This window comes from Hetaerina americana, unplaced genomic scaffold, assembly GCF_022747635.1.
Source record: "Hetaerina americana unplaced genomic scaffold, ioHetAmer1.1.p SCAF_5, whole genome shotgun sequence".
In the NCBI taxonomy this organism is placed as follows: domain Eukaryota; kingdom Metazoa; phylum Arthropoda; class Insecta; order Odonata; family Calopterygidae; genus Hetaerina; species Hetaerina americana.
In genome coordinates, this window is record NW_027287095.1 from 96,165,108 (window position 1) to 96,185,965 (window position 20,858).

Sequence of the window (20,858 nt, forward strand, 5' to 3'; positions counted from 1 at the left end):
GCCCAAGAGGGAGGTCGTCTGTTATAGCAAAAACTAAGAGGTTATAACGAAAACGTTTTCGACAATATCTGCTCAAGTAGAAATGTACTTTTCACCAAAAGTACTTTTACCTGAAAAAGTACCTGAAAATCACCAAAAACACTCGGCAATCCCTGCTCTATCAAAACGTAGGTATAAAACCAACATCCATAGCCTAATGTAGCATCCAGGGCCCAGTGCAGTCACCAGAGTCGCCCTTTCACACCAAAAACAAGAAATAACTTAACAATATCTCCTAAACTAGAACATTTTTTTTCTAAAATTTGCAAACACTAACCCCTCTTTCCTCTATATTCAGCCTTTCGCTTACCCCATGCTCATTGCCTAGTTCAGGACTCAGGGCCCAATATTGTCACCAGCGTTGTCCTTTCACACGAAAAATAAAAAAGTAATTCTCAATATCTCCTAAACCAGAATATTTTTTTCTCTAAATTTTAAAATAAACACTAGGTACCACATATACTTTCGGCAGTCTTTCGCTTACCCCATGCTCATGGCCTAGTTTAGTAACCAGGGCCTGATAACGTCACCACGGTCCTCATCTCACACGAAAATACACAAGCACTTCACAATATCTCCTAAACCAGAACATTTTTTTCTCTAAATTTTACAATACACACTAGACACCAAATATACTTTCGGCAGTCTTTCGCTTACCCCATGCTCATGGCCTAGTTTAGTAACCAGGGCCGAATAATGTCAACACGGTCGACCTTTCACACGAAAAAACACAAAGTACTTCACAATATCTCCTAAACCAGAACATTGTTTCTCTAAATTTTACAATACATAATTTTGAGCCGAATATGACCCCTATTGCGGTGCGACAATGTTATTCTGATCCCCTATCGGTTGAGGAAAAAATAGCATCTTGAATCCATCTATACTATGCTTAGATAGATTTTAACTTTATTGACAAGATGCCTCCTACCGTAGTATGATGGGGTGATAATAAATGTTCAACATCACTGATATAGAGACATCCTACCAATTTATGCAAGAGATCAAATCTGTAATTTAATATTTGCTGTGTGAGTGATTCCCAGCCTGGTTCCTCTAATATTTTGGATACGCTACTAAGTTTATCATTTTACAAATCTAGCTCCTCTACAATGAACGCGATCTATTTTGGCAATCAATCCAACTTGGTCAGGATTCCGTTTGATGATTCATAAACGCCTTTCATGGGGAGCACATATCGGGACAATATGCGGATCGGCTTTAAAGAAACTTGGCTTCATAAAACGGGTGGTGGGGAAATGTAATGAAAAAGTTAAAGAGAGGTGTTATTTTGCTCTGCTTAGACCCATATTAGGAATATGCCGAAAGCATTTGGGATCCTTGGTAGAAAATTTGGCCAAAAGAATTAGATAAAGTCCAGAGAAAATCCGCTAGATTCGTTAAACATTGTTATGATAAGAACACAAGTGTGACAGGTCTTTTAGGGGATTTAGGCTGGGAACCACTTGAAGTGCGGAGAGAGCAAGCGAGGCTTAGACTTTTAGAAAGGTTCAGAACAAACGAGTTTAACTATGACACTGAAGAAATTATAATGTCCCCACACTACTTAGGTAGATCAGACCACAAAGATAAAATAAGGGAGATAGATTCCAGTACCTACAGATGGATACAAATACTCATTCTTTCCCCGAACAATCAGAAATCATAATAGTAAGAAACCAAAGACACTTTAGTATATATTCCATTTTATGTGGATGTATGATTTTGTGGTTTTTGCATGCTAAATTACAGGTGGTTTCCTAACACCCCCCGCCACACGCCCTCGCGGTGGCTTACGGGGTATTAAGTAGATGTAGATTCCATATACAAGCAGCATATTCTAAACGACGCCTAACCAGCAGAAGATAACATTTCTCTTTCACCTTTTCATCACATTTACCCAGTAGATAAATCTGATAAATTCTAATTTTTTGTTGTTTTGTTGTTTGAGATATTTGCCTTTTAAATTTGGAGAGCACCCAATTACATACACAACTAGAATACTGGCTGTGGAGGTAATCGTGTTTTGATTTCTCCTCATCACAAACTCCACTTGACTTGAATGGAGTTTTAACCTGTAGGTAGAAAAGAGATTTGTCAATTGTCCTTGTGAGGAAATATGATCTATGTTTAGGGTAGACTTGAACAGGAATCATGTGTGAACTTGCAGCTATAAAGAGTGCTGATAAATAATTGAAAACACTACTGCATAACATGTACAATGATCAACCAATATATTGAGTCCAAATTGTTCAAAATAGATCGTCAGAATACCATGATTATTAAGACAGTAAAATTCAAAGTTTCCAATTTTTAAGTAAAATTCACTGTAGAGCTTTACGCCAATTAACTGCCACAAATCCCTTGCTATGATGACATACTCCTTTTCCATTACGGTGACTGTCCCATGACTTCATGTTTGACTGGCATCCATTGGCTTAGACTTATATTCTTGAATATGCTGTCATTTAAGAATACAAGTGTGACCGGAATATTTCAAATGATTTCAATGTACTCAATTTCATACCAAGCTGATAATGATTGAGTCCATAATTAGGCATATTTAATATTTTGATACTTTATTCTAATAAATATTCTAAAGTAATCAAAGCAGAATTAAATAAAATATTAGAGCGATGTAAGGCAATGAGAAGTCTGTTGGAATTCGAGGGTTCGTTTACAATAATAACAAAATATTAAACATCGTCAATACAATGATAGTCTTCTTAAAATGGCTGAGAAATGATTTCTGTATTTGTCATCGCTCAATTTAGCAACCCAAATGTACAAACATAATAGAATAGTAAATTTCATTACTTCTGTCGTATTTCCTTTAAGAATTAGCTGGTTGAACGTAGTCTTCTTGGACTTCTTTTGATGAATGCATCCGACCCAGAGTATTTCTTTCTTACCTGGCTCTGGTCTCCGTGAGCAATCAGTGGAGATTTGTGCGTGGAATCAGCCGTCAGTTAACTGGATGGTGAGTTGTTAGCCTTTATGCCAGTAATCAGATGAGGACTAATTTTAAAGCCACATATCATCTTTTCTTTTATACTATTTATCAAAGTTGGGAGATTGAAGTCACGTACTTGATCAATAGATGATATTTACAGCTTTAAGGGCCTGAAAACTCCTCAACAATTTAAACAGGTGATAGAATATTTTTCATATTTTTGTCCCAGGTAATAGTCACATGTACAAGCAAAGGATGCAATGGGAACGTTTTCATTGGACCAGTGAAGATGCTAGAGAGATCTGTAAGACTATATGGGATCAATATATTGAGTAGACATCAGGTCAGCAAGATTAGACAGAAAGAGAATATGACAGAGATGAGAATAATAATACTTTATTCATTTTGAAAAATGGTACAACCATATTAAAAGTCATCAATATAATGATTTATTAATATATAAACCTAAGCTCTTAAATGTTATGGAGATTGTCATGAAAGAATTAATCAAATGAGTAAAATGGATGAGTGAGCAAGTAACCAGTTATATGCCAGATTCTTTAAACTCTGGATATGGTCCAATTTCAACTGGGTAGGCAGATATTTATGCAATCGTATTCTGACATTATGAAATGCGTAGGAAGTAAATGACAATCTACAACAAGTAACACTTAGAGCTCTGTCGTATCAGCAAATTTTTATGACGCGTTTCAGGGGAATGTCCCCAAAACTCAACAACATAATTCAAACGAAATTGAAAGAAGGCATGGCAAAGTGTTTAACAATATTCATTTGAAATGAGAAAGTTCAGCTTCCGTAACATAGAAAGAGCTCCACTCAGTCAATTACAGATCTGACTGAAGTGGGTCTCCCATTTTAGTTTTGTTACAATATAAATTAATAATATTTTAGCAGTTTCAACATCAGTAATTTTTCATATAAAACTGTATACAAAATGTTTAGTTTTGTGAGTATTTATATGTAAATGAATGATAACAAACCATTACCATCCTTAGCCTGTCTTAGCTTGCTATATCATACCTTTGCATCTCCTAGGTCTTGACATTTTTAGACTGAAGTGGTGTCATCAGCATACAGAACAGATGTAGGCTTCATATAACAAGGCAATTCATTAATCATGATGATAAAACGTAGCTTGACATTCTTCATGAAAAGATAGGCATGTAAATTATCAAAGGAAAACAAATAAGGCCATGTCTTTAGGAATAATTTAACCCAAGCACCACTGAGCAGAAATTAGGTGAATCAGACTCTTGCTAAAACACAATTTTAAAGGTAATCAGATAAGCAACTACTGCTATTAATAATAACCACCATGCAAATGTGAAGCTGAAGGAAAATAGAAGCCATAATAAACAATAGAGTTTGACGAGGATGCCAATCGCCAGCAGTATTCTACATACATGTGGAAGAGTCGATGAAGGAAGCAAAAGAATTGGGCATCAAAGGAGTCAAGGTGAATGGCAAAGAAATGAACATGCTGTGGTTTGCAGACGATGATCGCAGGAGTAGCAAAGATGCAAGAGGACCTGCAAGCAAATCTGATTACAACAAACCAAGTACTTAGGGAATATAATATTAACATCAACAAGAAGAAAACAAAAATCCTTGTGTGTGAAAGAGAGAAGCTGAATCCAGAGATATCACGATTCGAGGAGTGAAACTAGTGGAATGACGTTGAATCATTCATCTACTTGGGCAGCAAAAACATATACACTCTCAACTCTGCTCCGTCGACGTAAAAATGTATGCATTCTTTATTGCAGAGGCAGTTACCAGAAAATAAGAAGGCATCTTTGGAAAATTTTAGTGCTACCCACCAAAAATTGACATTCCTTTGGTAAAGATTTTACAAGGAGCAAGAAGAATCTATTGAAATGGTGATAAAAAAATGTATGAAATGTTTATCACTGTGATACGAGAAACTTTTATGTGAACAGAAATTGAAATAATAGAAAATAATGTGCATCATTATTGTAATGTAAAAATACATAGGAGATTTCCAAGCAGGTGCCTTTAAAATAGAAAGACTTAAACCTTGATGGCCAAGGTTAAGAGCCACCCCTCAAAGGGTGACAAGGAAAGAGAGTAATGCAACATTAGACACAAAAATCGCAGTGAATCAGAGCCAGGAAAAATTCAAGAAATTAAATGCCCTTACCTTGATTCATTCAAAGAAACGTTGCTTTTGCACAAATGTCAGTCTAATCAAGAAGACATTTAAAAAGGGGATAATTTTTGGGCAAGCTAGGAGGCAGGAATAGGACCGATTGGATGGAAGAGAGAGGCTTAATGCATTACGGAAGAATGGTCCACTGTGCTGTATAGTGGAGTGTATTAAGAAATGTATTGATTGTTGGCCTTGAACCCAAACAAAATCTACCTTAAAACAATTCAATCATTAAACAATAATAATGAGATTATTCCAATATCCATCCTTTGTTTCGTTTTGCATAGGAATGAAGGAAACATTTAACAGACCTTGGTCGCTCAGTTACCACCAATCATTAGCATGCCGTCCTTACTGTTGGCCACTAAGACGTCCTGCACAAAGTAATTGCACGCCCACACATAAACATCTAAGTCTCCCGAGGGAATAAGTGTTAACTTGTCCCTCTGCACCCAGACACAGCTTACCTTCTGGAGGGTAAGCTGTGTTTGGGTGCAGAGGGACAAGTTATCACTTATTCCCTCAGGAGACTTAGATGTGTGGGTGTGCAATTACTCTGTACAGGATGTCTTAGTGGACCATTCTTCCAAAATAAACCAGTGACCTCCTCCTGCTGACCCCTCCACTTCCTCCATCACATCTATGGGGCTGCCACCATATTTCTACCAGAGGAGATGATTGGGGAAGAAGAAAAACCATACTCTTCAGACACACATATAGATGATTTCGTCCAGGTAACAAAGAAATGTTGAATAACAAACTTTGACAGCAACAAACAATATAAAAAAACATAAAAAGATCACTCACACGTTATTTCTTGATCATTTCGACGGAATTCATCTCAATCTTCATCAGAATAAATAGAAGTAATGACCGCTGGAATAGGAGAGGTGAGGGGTGCGAGAGAAAGGGAAGGAGGGAGAGGGAGGAGGTGGAATTGACACAAAATCAGAAAAGAAAACAATCTGCTCACCACAACTGTTGCAACATCCAAGACCAAAGTTTCAACTCACAAAGTCATGATCAAGACCCTGCAAGTCGAAACAAAGGCCACGCACACTAAAACTCATGCCGAAGAACAAATTATTCACCTCTCCGATATACATTACTTCCACAAAGTGACAATTTGGACCATTCTCATCAGTAAATGACATTTAGGCCCGGTGGGAGTCAGTGGTTGAGGAAGGCTTGGGGGTGTAGGATGTTTGAGTATTTTTTTATGGAGCGGAGAATCAGGGTATCCTCGTTGGAGGAGGGAGTGGTGAAGGTTTTTGAGGTATTTGTGAGGGATTCGGGATGGTTACAAATATGGTGACCACAGATAGAGAGGGAGTAAGGGAGGGAGCACTTGTTATGGGAGGGGTGGCTACTGTTGTAATGAAGATATTGCTGCTTATTAGTAAGTTTAGTGTGGACAGAGGTCAGGAATTTGTTATTGTTGAGGAAAATATTGACATAGAGGAAGGTGATCTGAGAGGATGAAATGGTCAAGGTGAAAAACAGAGATGAGGAATCATTGACTTGGGAGATGAAGGAATTGAGGGAATCTATGCTATGTGGCCAGAGTAGAAAGATGTCATCAATGTATCGGAGCCACAGGATGGGTTGCGGAGGATAATTGGAAAGGAAATTCTCTTCCAGGACACCGAGGTGGAGGTTTGCATATGAAGGGCTGAATCTACTTCCCATGGCACAGCCCTTTATTTGGAGGTAATGGTTATTGTTGAAAGAAAAGGAGTTGCGGGTGAGAATGAAATTAGAAAGATCAATGAGAAATTCATTGCTGGGGATGTGAGGGGTAGGGCGTTTGGAGAGGAAGTGGCGTAGGGAAGAAGGGCCTTCTTGGTGAGGAATGGATGTCTATAAGGAGGCAACATTGACTGTAGCCATAGTAATTTGGGCATCAGGAGAGAGGGAAATTGAGTGGAGCAATCTGAGAAAGTGGTAGGTATCTTTTATATAGGAGGGTAGGGAGTGAACTAAAGGTTGGAGATATTAGTCCACGAAGGCGGAAATTCTTTCAGTCGGAGAGCTACGAGAGGAGACTATAGGGCGGCCTGGGTTGTTGGGTTTGTGGGTCTTAGGAAGGATGTAGAAGTGAGGGGTGTGAGGTTGGGAAGGGGAAAGGAGGGAGATGTCCCTGGGGGATAGATTCTCCTTAGGGCTGTTGTCACGAAGGAAAGCGATTATTTCTTTTTGGAATGCGGGGTTAGGGTCAGCGGGAATATGTTGGTAGGAAGAAGTGTCAGAGAGTAACCTGTCACATTCTTGTAGGTAGTCTGCAGTGTTAAGGACTTCCACTGTCAGAACCTTTGTCAGGAAAAGTGATGACTAGGTCGGGGTTGCATGTGAGGTTTTTTAACTCAGCTATTCCGGCCGGGGAGAGATTAGGCTTCGGGTTTAGATATTTAAGGAAAGAAGGACTAGATGACTTGGACAGGAGAAGATTGATAAAGATTTCAACTGAGTGATTTGGAGGGAGCGGTTGAGGTTCAAGGTGTGAAGGTGGCCGGAAGTAAGGGCGCTGTGTATGTGTGCGAGGGATTGAAGAGCGCCGGGTTGCATCGCCCAGAAATGTCGCCATCTAAGATTTCTGGCAAAATTTATGACGTCTGCAAGGTTGGCCACGCGATTAACCTTGTGGTTGGGGGAGAATGAGAGGTCTTTTCCCAGAAGTTAGGTTTGATGGTTGTTCAGGGTGGTGCTAGAGAGGTTCAGCACGTAGTTGGCAGTATCTATTGTTTGGTCGATGGGCAGGGAAGGGGTGGATTGAGAAGGGTTTGGTTGGTGGAAACGGCTAGGTGGAATTCCGGTTGTAGGTGGGGAAGGTGGAAACTAGTCACTAAATCCGGTTTGTGTAGGTAAAGGGGTGGGGGAGGAGGGCTAGGTTTGACGAGTTGGGAGAGGTAAGGCAAGGCCTTGGCGGAAGTAAGAAGTGCACAGATTGGGCAATTTATTTAATGCTTTTCTGCGTCCGAACTCAAGGGAGCGGAGAGTCGATTTCAGGATTCAGTTTACATTCGGGAGGAGATGTGGGGAAGTGAGAGAAATAATGTCGATGAGGGAATTTGTGGAATTGTGATATTTGTGAATGAGGCTATTGTATTGTTCCCGGACGAACATGCAAAAAAGAAAGGACTGATGAAACTTGAGCGCATGTAGACTGGGATGTAGGACGGAAGGTAGGCCTGATACAGAGATCTTAATGCATAAACCATTGGGAATGATACCCAATGCAATGCATGCCGAAAGAAATTCAGAATGGAAGTTTATTGGGTGAGCTTGAAAGAAAATTTCTTAATCTGGCGTAACCAAGATGATGAGTGATCAAAGTCATTCATCATGAGAAGGGTGAAAAAATAAATAGGAAGGGTGTTGGCATGGAGATTAAGAGGAAAAAGAAAAATAAGAGAAACAGTGTTGAAGGGACGGTTTGGACACTGTAAAAGGTAGTTACAGCTTGTTGACAGGAGATGTGAGGGTGATTGCTCATAGCAACAGTATGGATGATTTTGTCAAAGTAACACAGAAGTGTTGAATAAAAAACTTGGACCACCACAAATGATAACCGAACACAAACAGAACATCACACGTTATTTCTTAATAAATTTGATAGAATTTAGCTCTGTCTCCTTTGGAAGGAACAGAAGTACTGACTGCTGAAATATGAAAGGAGAGGGATGCGAGAGGAATGGTTGGGGGAGGAGAAAGGGAGAGGAGAGGCTAGAGGGGAGCGGAGATAAGGAAGGAGTGAGAGGGAGGAGGTGGAATTGAGACACAATTGGAAAAGAAAATAATTTGCTCACCACACTTAAGAGGTACACATGATGCCATTGCAGTAATGAGATCATCAATTGAGAGGAATAAAGAAATCAATCAGGAAGTATTTCCCTTGTTCCGTAGATTTCAAAAAGCGTTTGATAGAGTGAATTAGGAAAATGGAATGAGTATATTGCAGAAAATAGGAATAGATTGGAGGGACAGGAGGCTAATCGGCAACCTGTACATGTCTCAGACTGCTCAGGTGCGAGTGGGGAATGGGGAGGCCGGACGGACAGTGTTAGGAAGAGGTGTAATTGCAGCGTTGTCCGTTATCACAGTTGCTGTTCAACGTACATGTGGAGGAAATGATTAAAGAGGCATGGGAAGAATTGGAGGTAGGAAGGAAAGTGGGCGGGGAATTCGTAAAATCAGTTAGGTTTGATTGGATGACCAATCTTTGGTTTTTCAGTCCGCCAAGGGGTTGCAAGCATTGCTAAGTGAATTGGGAATTCAGTGCGACAGGTATGGGATGAAAATCAATATTAATACAACAAGGTTATGTGATTTTCTAAAAAGGAAAAGGCAAAGCTAAATATTAAAATAGGAGGGCAAAAGCTAGAGCAGGTAGAACAGTTTACATATTTCAGAAGTGTTTTGGACCAATACGGTCAAAGTAGTAGGGACGTAAGGAGAAGAATTGCGCTAGGCAAAGAGGCTTTCACAAGGAGGATGGAGTTGATGACAGGGACGTTGAGTAAGGATGTTAAGAAAAGACTCGTAAAAACTTTGATATGGAGTGTAGCTATGCACGCCGCCAAACCTTGTCATTGAAGCAGAAGTATAGATGTAGATTAGAGGCTTTTGAAATGCAGGTTTGGAGAAGAATTGAGAAGGAGAAATGGACTGAGGAGAAAGCAAATGAGGATGTACTTGGTATGGTGGGTGAAGAAATTGTAAGGAGAAATCTAATGGAGGCAGGAAAAGTAAATGAAGGGCATATTGATCGGTAGTGGGATGTTGAAGACTGTAATAGAGGGGAGAATGTTAGGCAAACGAGGAAAGGGAAGGAACAGGATAGGGATGTTGGACAGGATGAAGGGAGGGAGAGAATAATTGGAGATAAGAGGGACCTTATATAGAGTAGGATGCTGGATGCATTGCCATTGAACGGAGATGATCTGATGAGCAGACATGTTTTACATTGGGGGCAACTTCAAGTTGGGGAAATTGGAGTAAATTAATCAGGAGGGGGGCACCAAAGGGTTGGTTGACTCAGAAGGTTTTTGAGATTAGTACGGTCATCTTTATGCAAGAAAGGGGCATTGGCATAGGAAGGTTCAAGTTTCAAAAAGTTTCAAGGTGTAAAGACTGGCAGCCTGTTAATACTAATGAAATTAGAGTGTTTTTTGCTTTAAATCATTCTTCAGGGAATCATAAGCAAATAGCAATATTGCAATAGCAATAAGCTGATTTAATAAATGAAAAAGAAAAACTTTGTTCCAATCCACCACTTTATTTCAGGTACGACTAGTTTCGACGCTACGGCATCATCCTCAGGTACAAAGTTTAAAGTCACAATCATTGTATATATACCCTCTTCTGGAAAGGGTGGGGGAGTTGTGGGAAGAGGGGGCGGGGAGGAGAGTACGGGGGTAGGTACGAAGGAATGTGGGAGAGGGTAGGAAAAACCAGGAAAAGCGTTAGTGAGTGGGGGGGATTGGAAGGTGGGTTAAGAAAGGGGAAAATTTCATTGGTCGGTATAATTTGAGTCAATGGCTAATGGGGATAAAGGTATGGGTTAGATGTCAATGGGAGTTAGGGGGAAGGGATTAGAGGTTCTGTTTTTCTGTTATTGCTAGGGAGGCTTCCAGGAGAGGTGATACGTTCTCAAACAGAATGTCATTGAGTAAAGGATGTTTCTTCATTGTTCTCCGGATCTCCAACTCTTCATTTATTAAAATGAACTCCCACAAAGTTGAGGCTGAAACTATTGAGATAAGTTGATTTGTTCGACCAATGCAATGCTCGTCTTGACAGCTCGTATGATCTTGTTTAAACTCTGCTACCCAATATTTTACTGATGTAAACGAAGGAGCAGACTCACCCAGAGTAGAATCCAGTTCATTTTTTATATTGGTTGGGCTGAGGCCTTTCAAATAAAAGTATTTTATCAAATAACGATTACCAATAGTCTCCATTTTCACAACTTCACTGAATGCTTTCACTATCAATGGTTGCCACACAAATACTAAACAATGTGACATCTTCAAACTTGAAACATATGCCTCATGGATTGCATATTTTCTAATACAGTGATAATTTTCAAACAACTACCGCCATCTCTAGGACAGGCCAGGTATGTATGGGCCCTCCTATGTAAAAGAGTTCTTATGTACAACATCAGCAAAATTAGGTTAAATATGGAGTGATCTCTGAGATCTTTTTATTACCTAAGTGTTTTGTAGCCAAGGGAAACTGTCTAGCTTGGAATTATTTTTAGGGAGTACATAAGGAATGGGCAGAATTTATTTCTGACTGAGTTTTCATTCAAAGGATGAGTAGTTGACTTTTAGGATATAAATTATATTCTGGATAAATTATACCCTGGAGACTCGTTTTAATTATGAAGTGCTGCATTGGTCATATGTACTGGCTATTCTTCTTGTGAATAGTTGTGAGAGTAATTCATATTGATTGGAATCCAGATCACTTAATATTTTCAGGGGCTGAATTTGTATGGAGGATTTGTTTGAATAAACAACAAATTGACTCAGCCCATTACTCATTAGATATCACCCTTTTGGTACAGGTATGATATCCAAATTTAGACTGAGCTACAAGGACCTGGTATGTGAAGGTATTTCTAAGTGACTGATATCTGCTTGGCTCACTTTGCCCAGACCTTGGAAACTGCACTAATATATTTGATAAACAAAGCAACCACAGAACTGAGACTTGCCAACCAAGAGACTTCAATAGACTAGTGAGGTCACTGAATGAATGGAAAATATTTGAGGCAACAGAATTCAGGAGTCTGTTCAAGTATGATACCATCAAAAAGTTCAGAGAAATTGATGTATTCTAAGCATTATTTTCTACTACATGTGTCATTTATATATTTTCAAGGCTGTAATTAAGGAGAAATCAATGTTGATGAAGCTGAAGTTGTCCCTGAAAACTCTTAGGTACCAAAATTCAATAATGTATGGCATAGATTTTGTTTCGTACAATATACACTTGGCTCAGGAGTGTCAAAAGTATGGGGCTCTGGATTAATTTTCCCTTTCCATTAGAAAACTGTTTGAAATCATACAGGATTCTTTGAATTTGGGATTCAAGGTGCTGTAACATAGCTGCATTCCACTTTTTACACTAAGAGTGAGCACCCAGTAGCCAAGCTGAAACCATTCAATATAAACGATGTTTTGTTTGTCATGGGGTACTATCATTGATGCTGAAACCAAAAACAGGGAATATTGTATTGTTAAACACTACAGGATGCAAACTAAATGGAAGTATTTACTAATTTAGCTGGAAGTTCATTGAAAGCAGGGATTACTACTAGTTCTCAGTGTACAACTTTTACGGTTTGCCTGGTCAGAGTGTGAATTACAGAAAGAGTGCGTGTCTCCGTTATGAGCATTGGTGCTAAGTGTATGCTTTTGTCTTTAGCAAATACAACCTTTGTTTCTAAACAAGTGTTGTTTCATCAACACAATTCACCAGCTCACAATTCCATTACTGCAATGGCCAAAATTAATAAATTAAAGTTTGAATAGCTCCCTCATGTACCCTATTCCCCAGATTTAGTCCCCTCGACTTATGTTCTCTTCGCAAACTTGAAAAAATGGCTCGGTGGTAAAAGATTTTCCAACCATTAAGAAATGATGTCGGCAATTAATGGCTATTTTGAGAAGCAAGACAGTTCTTATGATAAAAATGGCGTAGAACTTATTGAACATCGCTAGGAAAAGTGTATAGGCTGAAAGGAGAATATGTTGAAAAATAAACACATTTTTTTCCAAACTTTTTGTGTTTCCTTTTTTGGATTTCCTTTTATTTCCTAATACCTAAATTTCCCATTCCTAATGTGAACAATCTCTACCACCCTGGGAGTTTTTAACAATGTCCTTTATGAGGAGAGTTTATTTATTTAATCATAGAAAGGTTTACTATACCTTTTACTCATAAAGATTTTCAAAGGTTTGCAATGTCAATACAACATGTCTTTAATCATTGAAAGATACACGCGCACGCACACGCACGCACGCACGCACGTACGCTGGCACGCGCGCACGCGTGCCAGCGCACTGATCTGGATTCCATCAATAGCACACATCAGCACGCACACGCGCACGCACACGCACGCGCACGCACACGCGCGCACGCACGCACGCACACATACACACACACACACATATATATATATGCCTTCCCCACCTCTATTGTGTTCGTCCTTTATATGTGTTCCTATCCCTTTTCCTTATATCTGTTTCTGTATATATAGTATATATATATAATATATATATATATATATATTATATATATATACTATATATACAGAAACAGATATAAGGAAAAGGGATAGGAACACATATAAAGGACGAACACAATAGAGGTGGGGAAGGCATATATATATATGTGTGTGTGTGTGTATGTGTGCGTGCGTATATATATATAATATATATATATATATTATATATATATATATATATATATATATATATATATATATATATATATATATATATATATATATATATATATATATATATATATATATATCAACAAACAATATAAGAACACAGAAAAAGTACACTCACGCATTATTTATTAATGATTTTGACGGAATTTAGCTCCATCTTCCTCGGAAGAAACAGTAGTACTGACTGCTGGAATAGGGGAGGTGAGGGGTGCGAAAGAAAGGGATGGGGGCCAGGGGAAGGGGAGAATGGGAGGCGGAGGAGGGGTGAGAGGAATCGTTGGGGGAGAGGAAGGGGGGTAGAGGCTAGATGGGAGCGGAGATAGGGAAGGTGTGAGAGGGAGGAGGTGGAATTGACACATAATCGGAAAAGAAAACAATTTGGTCACAACATCTATTGCAACATCGGAGACCCAGGTTTCAACTTACAAAGTCATAATCAAGACCCTGCAAATCGAAACAAAGGCCACACACACCAAAACTCATGTGGAAAAACAAAGTATTCACCTCTTCGATATGCATCGCTTCGACAAAGTGACAATTCAGACCATTCTCATCAGTGAACGACATTGAGACCCAGATGCTGATAGGCCATGCAAAGCCAAATGTATGGTATTTCTAGAGTTTTTATTTCTATAGGGTTATCGGATGGGGGAAGGAACGCTAGAACAGAAACATTGTAGCCCTGGTTGAAGGGGAATTATGATGGGAAGCATGTTTAGGGATGGGGATACCTGCGGACGGGGAGGAGGGATTGCACGAGGCCCAATGGTTGTTAATCCTAAGGCTCAGGGGTGTGGAACACTGGCCTATGTAAAAGGCCAGGCAGAGTTTACAGGTCAGGAGATAAACAACATTCTTGGCAGTGCAGTAGGAGTGGGAAAAGGGCGGGAGAGAGTTAAAAGGTGGGATGGAGTGGTGAAAATAGGGCAAGTTTTACATCTACCTCAATCACATGGAGTGGGTGTGGCTCTGGAGGTGGGAGGGGATTTTTAGAGCGGCTTGGTGAATTTGAGGATATCTGCTAGGTTGGCGGGCCGTTTGAAGGTGACAGAGGGGCATTTGGGAAGAAGGTTGGAGGAAGTGTGATTTTTGAGGATGGGGAACAGGTCTTTGAGGATGAATTTGAGGGACTGAATGCCTGGGAAGTAGGTGGTACAGATTGAGAGAGGCTGGGAGTCTGTGGTTGAGGCAGGCTTGGGGGTGTAGGAATGTTTGAGTATTTTTTTATGGAGGAGAGAATCTGGTTATCCTCGTTGGAGGAGGGAGTGGTGAAGGTTGCTGTGGTATTTATTAAGGGATTTGGAATGGTTGCAAATACGGTGACCACGGATAGAGAGGGAGTAAGGGAGGGAGCGCTTGGTATGGGAGGGGTGGCAACTACTGTAATGAAGATATTGTTGTTTATTTATTTAGCCTTAGTCCGAAAACAGCACTCTGGCCTTAACATCGGACTATTAACAAAGAATAACAATGGAGACGATTTCAAACACCCAAGCCCTAGGTGGAAGAAACCCACCCAGGCGGGAATCGAACCCGCGACCTATGGATTGGCAGACGAGGACGTTACCCCGCCGCCACCGAGGCCGGCGCAGGTTTCGTAGGTTTCCACTCTAAACCTAATGCAAACAAAATCTTGGTAATTTTGAATGTAATATGGAGGCAAGAATGCATGACAGAGGAATAAAAAAGGGTAAAATAATGATACAACCTATGATGTGTTATATTTATGTTTTTCTCCTCAGTAGGTTGACTACATTGATCTAATTTTCTCATTACAGAAAATATGTCTACCCTAATTTCTTGACAATTGCGTGTCAAAATGTTAACCATTAGTATTGAGTCTGTGCCTCTGTCCATTATACGCATGTTTATGCATATCCTGACTGCCCATTCACAATCAAGTGTGGTGACATATGTATGCTACTATGACTAGATCCGATAGATTTTCCATTTGAAGCTGAATTGTTGGAGTTACAAGCTGTAGCAGCTCTATCTCCAAACCTCGATTTAGCTAGATATTGTCACTCATCAATTTTAAAATCAAATTTTGAAATTAGCAAATTTTCCCAACTATAATGTGATTTTTTTTTCAAAATTTGTCATGAAAAAATCGATATATCGATTTTCGAATCGACGATATTGGCACTCCAAGGAGAATTTCTTCGAGGGGAGTGGGAAGAAGAAAGGGAAATGGCACGGGGGAGACGAGTGGGCATGTTGTGCTGAGGCCGAACATTGGTACGGGATCGGCGGCTTTGTACTCGCACGAGCAGGTGGGCGGGGGTGGGTGCGGCAAGTGTGCTCGCGGAGGGCGACTGCCCCGCACGACACCACGGCACCAGGGCGAAGCATACCCCGCGGGATAAGGACACCGCCGCTCCGGGGAGAGGCGTCGCTCGCTCTGGGAGGGGCCGGGAAGGGGGAGGGTGGGGGCAAGCGAGGCACTCGACGATGCAACATCGGGCTCGAAGAAACCTGTGACGGATGCGTCTTTCAAGGCCTGCTCTATTTCATGAATACGAAACGATCGCCCTCATAACTGCCATTGCGGGAATAATGATAACCCCATAATTGTAATCTAGAAGGGAGGACCGCAAACAGAAGTTGAAATGGAAATACAATGACAGTGCTAAGCAATGTATGCTCGTGCGTTGTCCAATAGTTTTTATTGAGACGCAAACGAAACATTTTGATTTCAACTCAACTCACCACCGCCACTGCCCTCTTCACGAAGGGGTCATTGAGGAGCGAGTGACCTCCGCAATTCCCGAATCGACGGCTGCCAGCCACTCCCCCTGGCCACTCTCAAAAGGTTACCCTAGGCTTTCCCCGACATTCACTTAAAACCATCAACCTCCTGGATATTTATTTTTTCAAAGAATATTCAGGAAATGTTGAAGAAAACATTAGGATTAGCAGTGGTATTTTACCATTCTTAATGGTATTATAATCAAGACCGGAACTAAAAGATCAATTTAGAAGGAGAGCTTATCATTGGTGGATCTGCAGCACTCCCTTGTTTTTCCCTGAGCACTTCCTTGCTTCTCCTTTTTTCATGCCTCATCGGTTTGAGTGACGTTCCAAACCTTATAATGAAAGTAATAAACTTTCTCACTCTATAGGCGTGCGGTTTTCATAGTTCAGCCGGCCTAAATGAGATCAACGTACTTCCGGCATCAATATTATGCTGAAAGAAGTTGTCAAGAGACTCAGGGAATGTAAAATAGAGTGAAATTCGATTAAAATGGAATTCAGTAAAACTGAAGGTAATCATGGACGAAAAATGGAGATTTCGTCCATGCTGAGAAGGCTGTCCACTAGTGTCTCATTTGTGAGATCATTTTGTCTCTTATTTTTCACTGTTTCATTAATCCTTCGTCTAGTCAAGAAATAAACATAGGTAAGTGTTTCAGAAAGAGGAGGAATGATATGGATAAAAGTAAAAGGACTTGTTGTATGTCCTTCGAATAACTACTTTCCTCCCTTTTTTATCAGCAGATCATAAAATATAAATATGGGGTTACCATTACTGGGGACTTTGGTAATATGGAGTTGATATGTTCACAAATCACTTAATTTGAGCCAAGTGATATCCCTCACAGCTGGGATACTCTGCGACTGATTGTGGAGCTGAATGCAATGTATAATCAATTTTTTAGAACACGCTTACACGGGATGACACCAAAGACACACAGTGTATTATCTTAAAGGTGAGATTTTCTCTTGTCGTTGCGAGATTTTAAAAGCACAGCTTTAGAGGGATGGCAAAGCGCTTGTGAACAAAAATAATTGACCCGCTCGCCCGCGGTTTCATTGGAATGCAAAGGAAGAGTATCGATCACGTACATCATGCGTTTTCCTACCAATGATTGCTTGGTGGTAGACCTGAATAGTGATCAAGTTCGTTTGTTTAGTTTTCACTTTTGCTAATTATATTCTTTCACTCGAAGGCTCGATGTTTACTGCGCTGCTTCCTACCTTTATGTTTTATACAATGACCACCCCTCGCTTTGTCCATCACAGTGACATAGGATAAATAATTGATTTGTTCGCCTGATGCTCTCGCCAGAATAGCTCTAAGGGTCATCGGAACGCTCAAGCCCTTCAACCTAGTCAAGGTTGTAGTCCATGAAGAGGATGCAAACCACCATCTTCTGAAGAAAGAATAGAAATCCTTTTGAGCGGACAATCACTACACATTGATCATGATGGATGTCTTTCAAGGTTGGGGTTTCTTTTCAATGTAATCAGACCAGAGGCAGTGAAATGTATCATTAACGATCGAGTGCAACATTTTTAGTATAACATTAGTTAGTGCACAACATTAATGGCTTCCTTATATAGAACGTGTAATCTGATTTAATCACGCTTAATACAATATGAAGAACTCAAATTAAGGCCACCGGATGTTTTAAGCGTCGAAGAACGGTTTTTTATAATAAAATTACATAATGTTCGTCAGAGTTTATATAAAATTTAAATACAAGAGAAAACTTAGGAATGAATATCTTATTATGGGTATTTAATGAAATTAAATAATTCTCCGCATTTTAAAATATAACTTCTGAAACTCGAATTTGTCCAACAACTGTACATTTGTTTAGTACACAGGTATGCTAGTGCTGAGCGTCTAATATGTTAATATCTTGATTATTTGGACATTTTTTTAGCGGAGACTGTTCTACAAAATAATTATAATTGGAATGCTTCCCAATAGTCTTCACTATATGAATGAAATCATCCGATTCGCCCCAAGGGCATTTTCCATAAAAATAAAATGCGTTCAGTTCTTATGGCTTTTTTTGTTCTTCACGACAGCACCTCAAATGCCCCGTGTCGATCGAAAAATTAAGAGCAACATGCTCTTGCTTTCCAGTTGGATTGATTGCCACTCAGATACCATATTTTGGCCAATATTCTGTCAGAAACTACTCCGTACATCTTGGCATCGAACCTCCTGAGGAGCTTGAAGAGCACTGCAATAGAGTATAGTGCCCATTCCACATCGAATGCAGAAAACCAATTTGTCATCAACACTTACTGAGAAACGTACGCTGCGCGGAACACCTTTAGTCTGGCTCCTTCCCTTCGATCTCTCTGGCATGGGTGATCTTGCCAGCAGTAATTATCATTGTTCCTGCCAGCCATAGAGTTTCTATATGAATTCCTTCCATCTCTCTTGAATCTTCTCTGATTCAACTAATATTTTTCTCGACTTATCCCTTATCTCAGTTTTTCCATCTTACTCTCTGAAAGTTTTTTGACCTTCTCGTATAGCACACCACACCTTCCTCTATCAACTTTCCATATCCTCGCACTGCGTCTTCCACCACACTTCTTTTGCTCTACTTATCGATTGCCTAAGTATATCATTCAACTTCCCATACTTCCTTCGGCCTAACTCTGTGTTTACATTCTTCCAATTCCTTCCTTCTCTCGTCCATCCACCTCATCATCTCGTCCGTAATCCATGGTTTCTTTGTCCTTTCCCTATTAACAGTTCCTATAGTTTCATTTGCGGCTTCCGATATCCATTTTTTATATTTTCCCATTTTGTACTCTATAGTAACCAGCTCCCTGTCCTCTGTCATAATTTTCTCTACTGACTCCTGATATTCCTTTCTTGTTGTTCCTGTCAATACTGCTAAATACATGTCCTAAACCGTATTCTCCATTTTATCTTTTTGATTCTGACACTACCCTTCATAATTATTAAATTGTGATATGAATCTGCTCTCGAGAATTTGCGGTAATTTATCTCACTATTCCTAAATTTGTGCCCCACTTTAATGCATTGAAACTAATTTCTCAGAATCAGAGGCCATTGCCCACATGTACCTATGCCTTTTGTGGTGTCTAAACCAAGTGTTGGTGATGACTAACCCCTGTCTCCTGCAGAACTCAACTGCTTTCTCCCCGCGGTCATTCCTCGTGTCTAAACCGTAGTCCCCGACCTCATCACCATCTCTTCCTTCGCCTACCGTCGCATTCAAATCCCCCATCACTATCAAATGTTTCCCTGCAGGAACACACGCGATTATGTCCTCTAACTGATCGTATATCCTATCGACCTCTTCTTCCTTATGGTTGCTCGGTGGCATGTATACCTGAATAATAACCAAGTTCGTCGGTTTTGCTTTTATCTCCACAAGAAATATTCTAGCATTTGCTTGCAAAAAGGCTTCCATCGGTACTTGTTGCAAAAATGTATTTTCGATCTAGTGTGGAAGCGCAACTAGGCATACAACTTTGAAAAGAATTTTCTATTCTGTATATATACGAAATGTTTTCCACTAAATAATGAACACATTTATTAGGGCGTACATTTAACATAAGTGTAAGTTAAGAGCATTGCATTGCAATATTTCGAGAGACAAGTTTTTCAAAGGCAAATATTTTCTGTAATACATATTTGTATGCAAATCATATAATTCAATAAAAGGTAAACTTAACGTTATCATTGCAGGCTTTCATTACGTGTTTCTTGTGATATGTTTTCAACGCAAACGAGAAACCCCCAAATAAATTTCCTTTGACGTACGGCGAGTAAAATGTTAATTTATGGCACAAAGAGTATTCACATATACATGCATGCGTGTATGCATGTATTTGTATACTTACGGGCAGTCGATTTTAAACATTTGCAGCGATATGGAACACCTATTTATCTATACATATTACCCAGCAAGCCACCCCTAGGGTGTGTGGCAGGGGGTGAATACACACCAGACTAATTTTGACCTGAATATTTTTACCCATACCACAGTCGGACAATGTTATTCTCATCACATATCGTACGTAGAAAAAATGACATCTTAAATCTGTCTGTTCTACATTTAATATTTCTACTTCCTACTTTTACCAGCATGATCTCTCCTCCCGTAATACGATGGGGGTAATAAAAAATTTTCAAAATCACTGCTAAAGAGGCTCCCTCCCAATTTATGCAAGGTCTTCAATCTGTGGAAAACTCAAATCGATGGCAACGAGGCTTTTTCCTCTTACATTGCGTTCTTTTCGGGTAAAGGGTCAATGATTGAGACACGGAAGAACAAGAATGACCAAGCATTTGACAAAATTATCGTTAATGAAGACCTCCTAAATAAATATAGATTTTGAAATTGTTTATAAGAATTATGAATCATTGCCAAATGACATTCTCTTTATCAATGATGGTCAAATAGATGACGCAATGAATAATTATAATT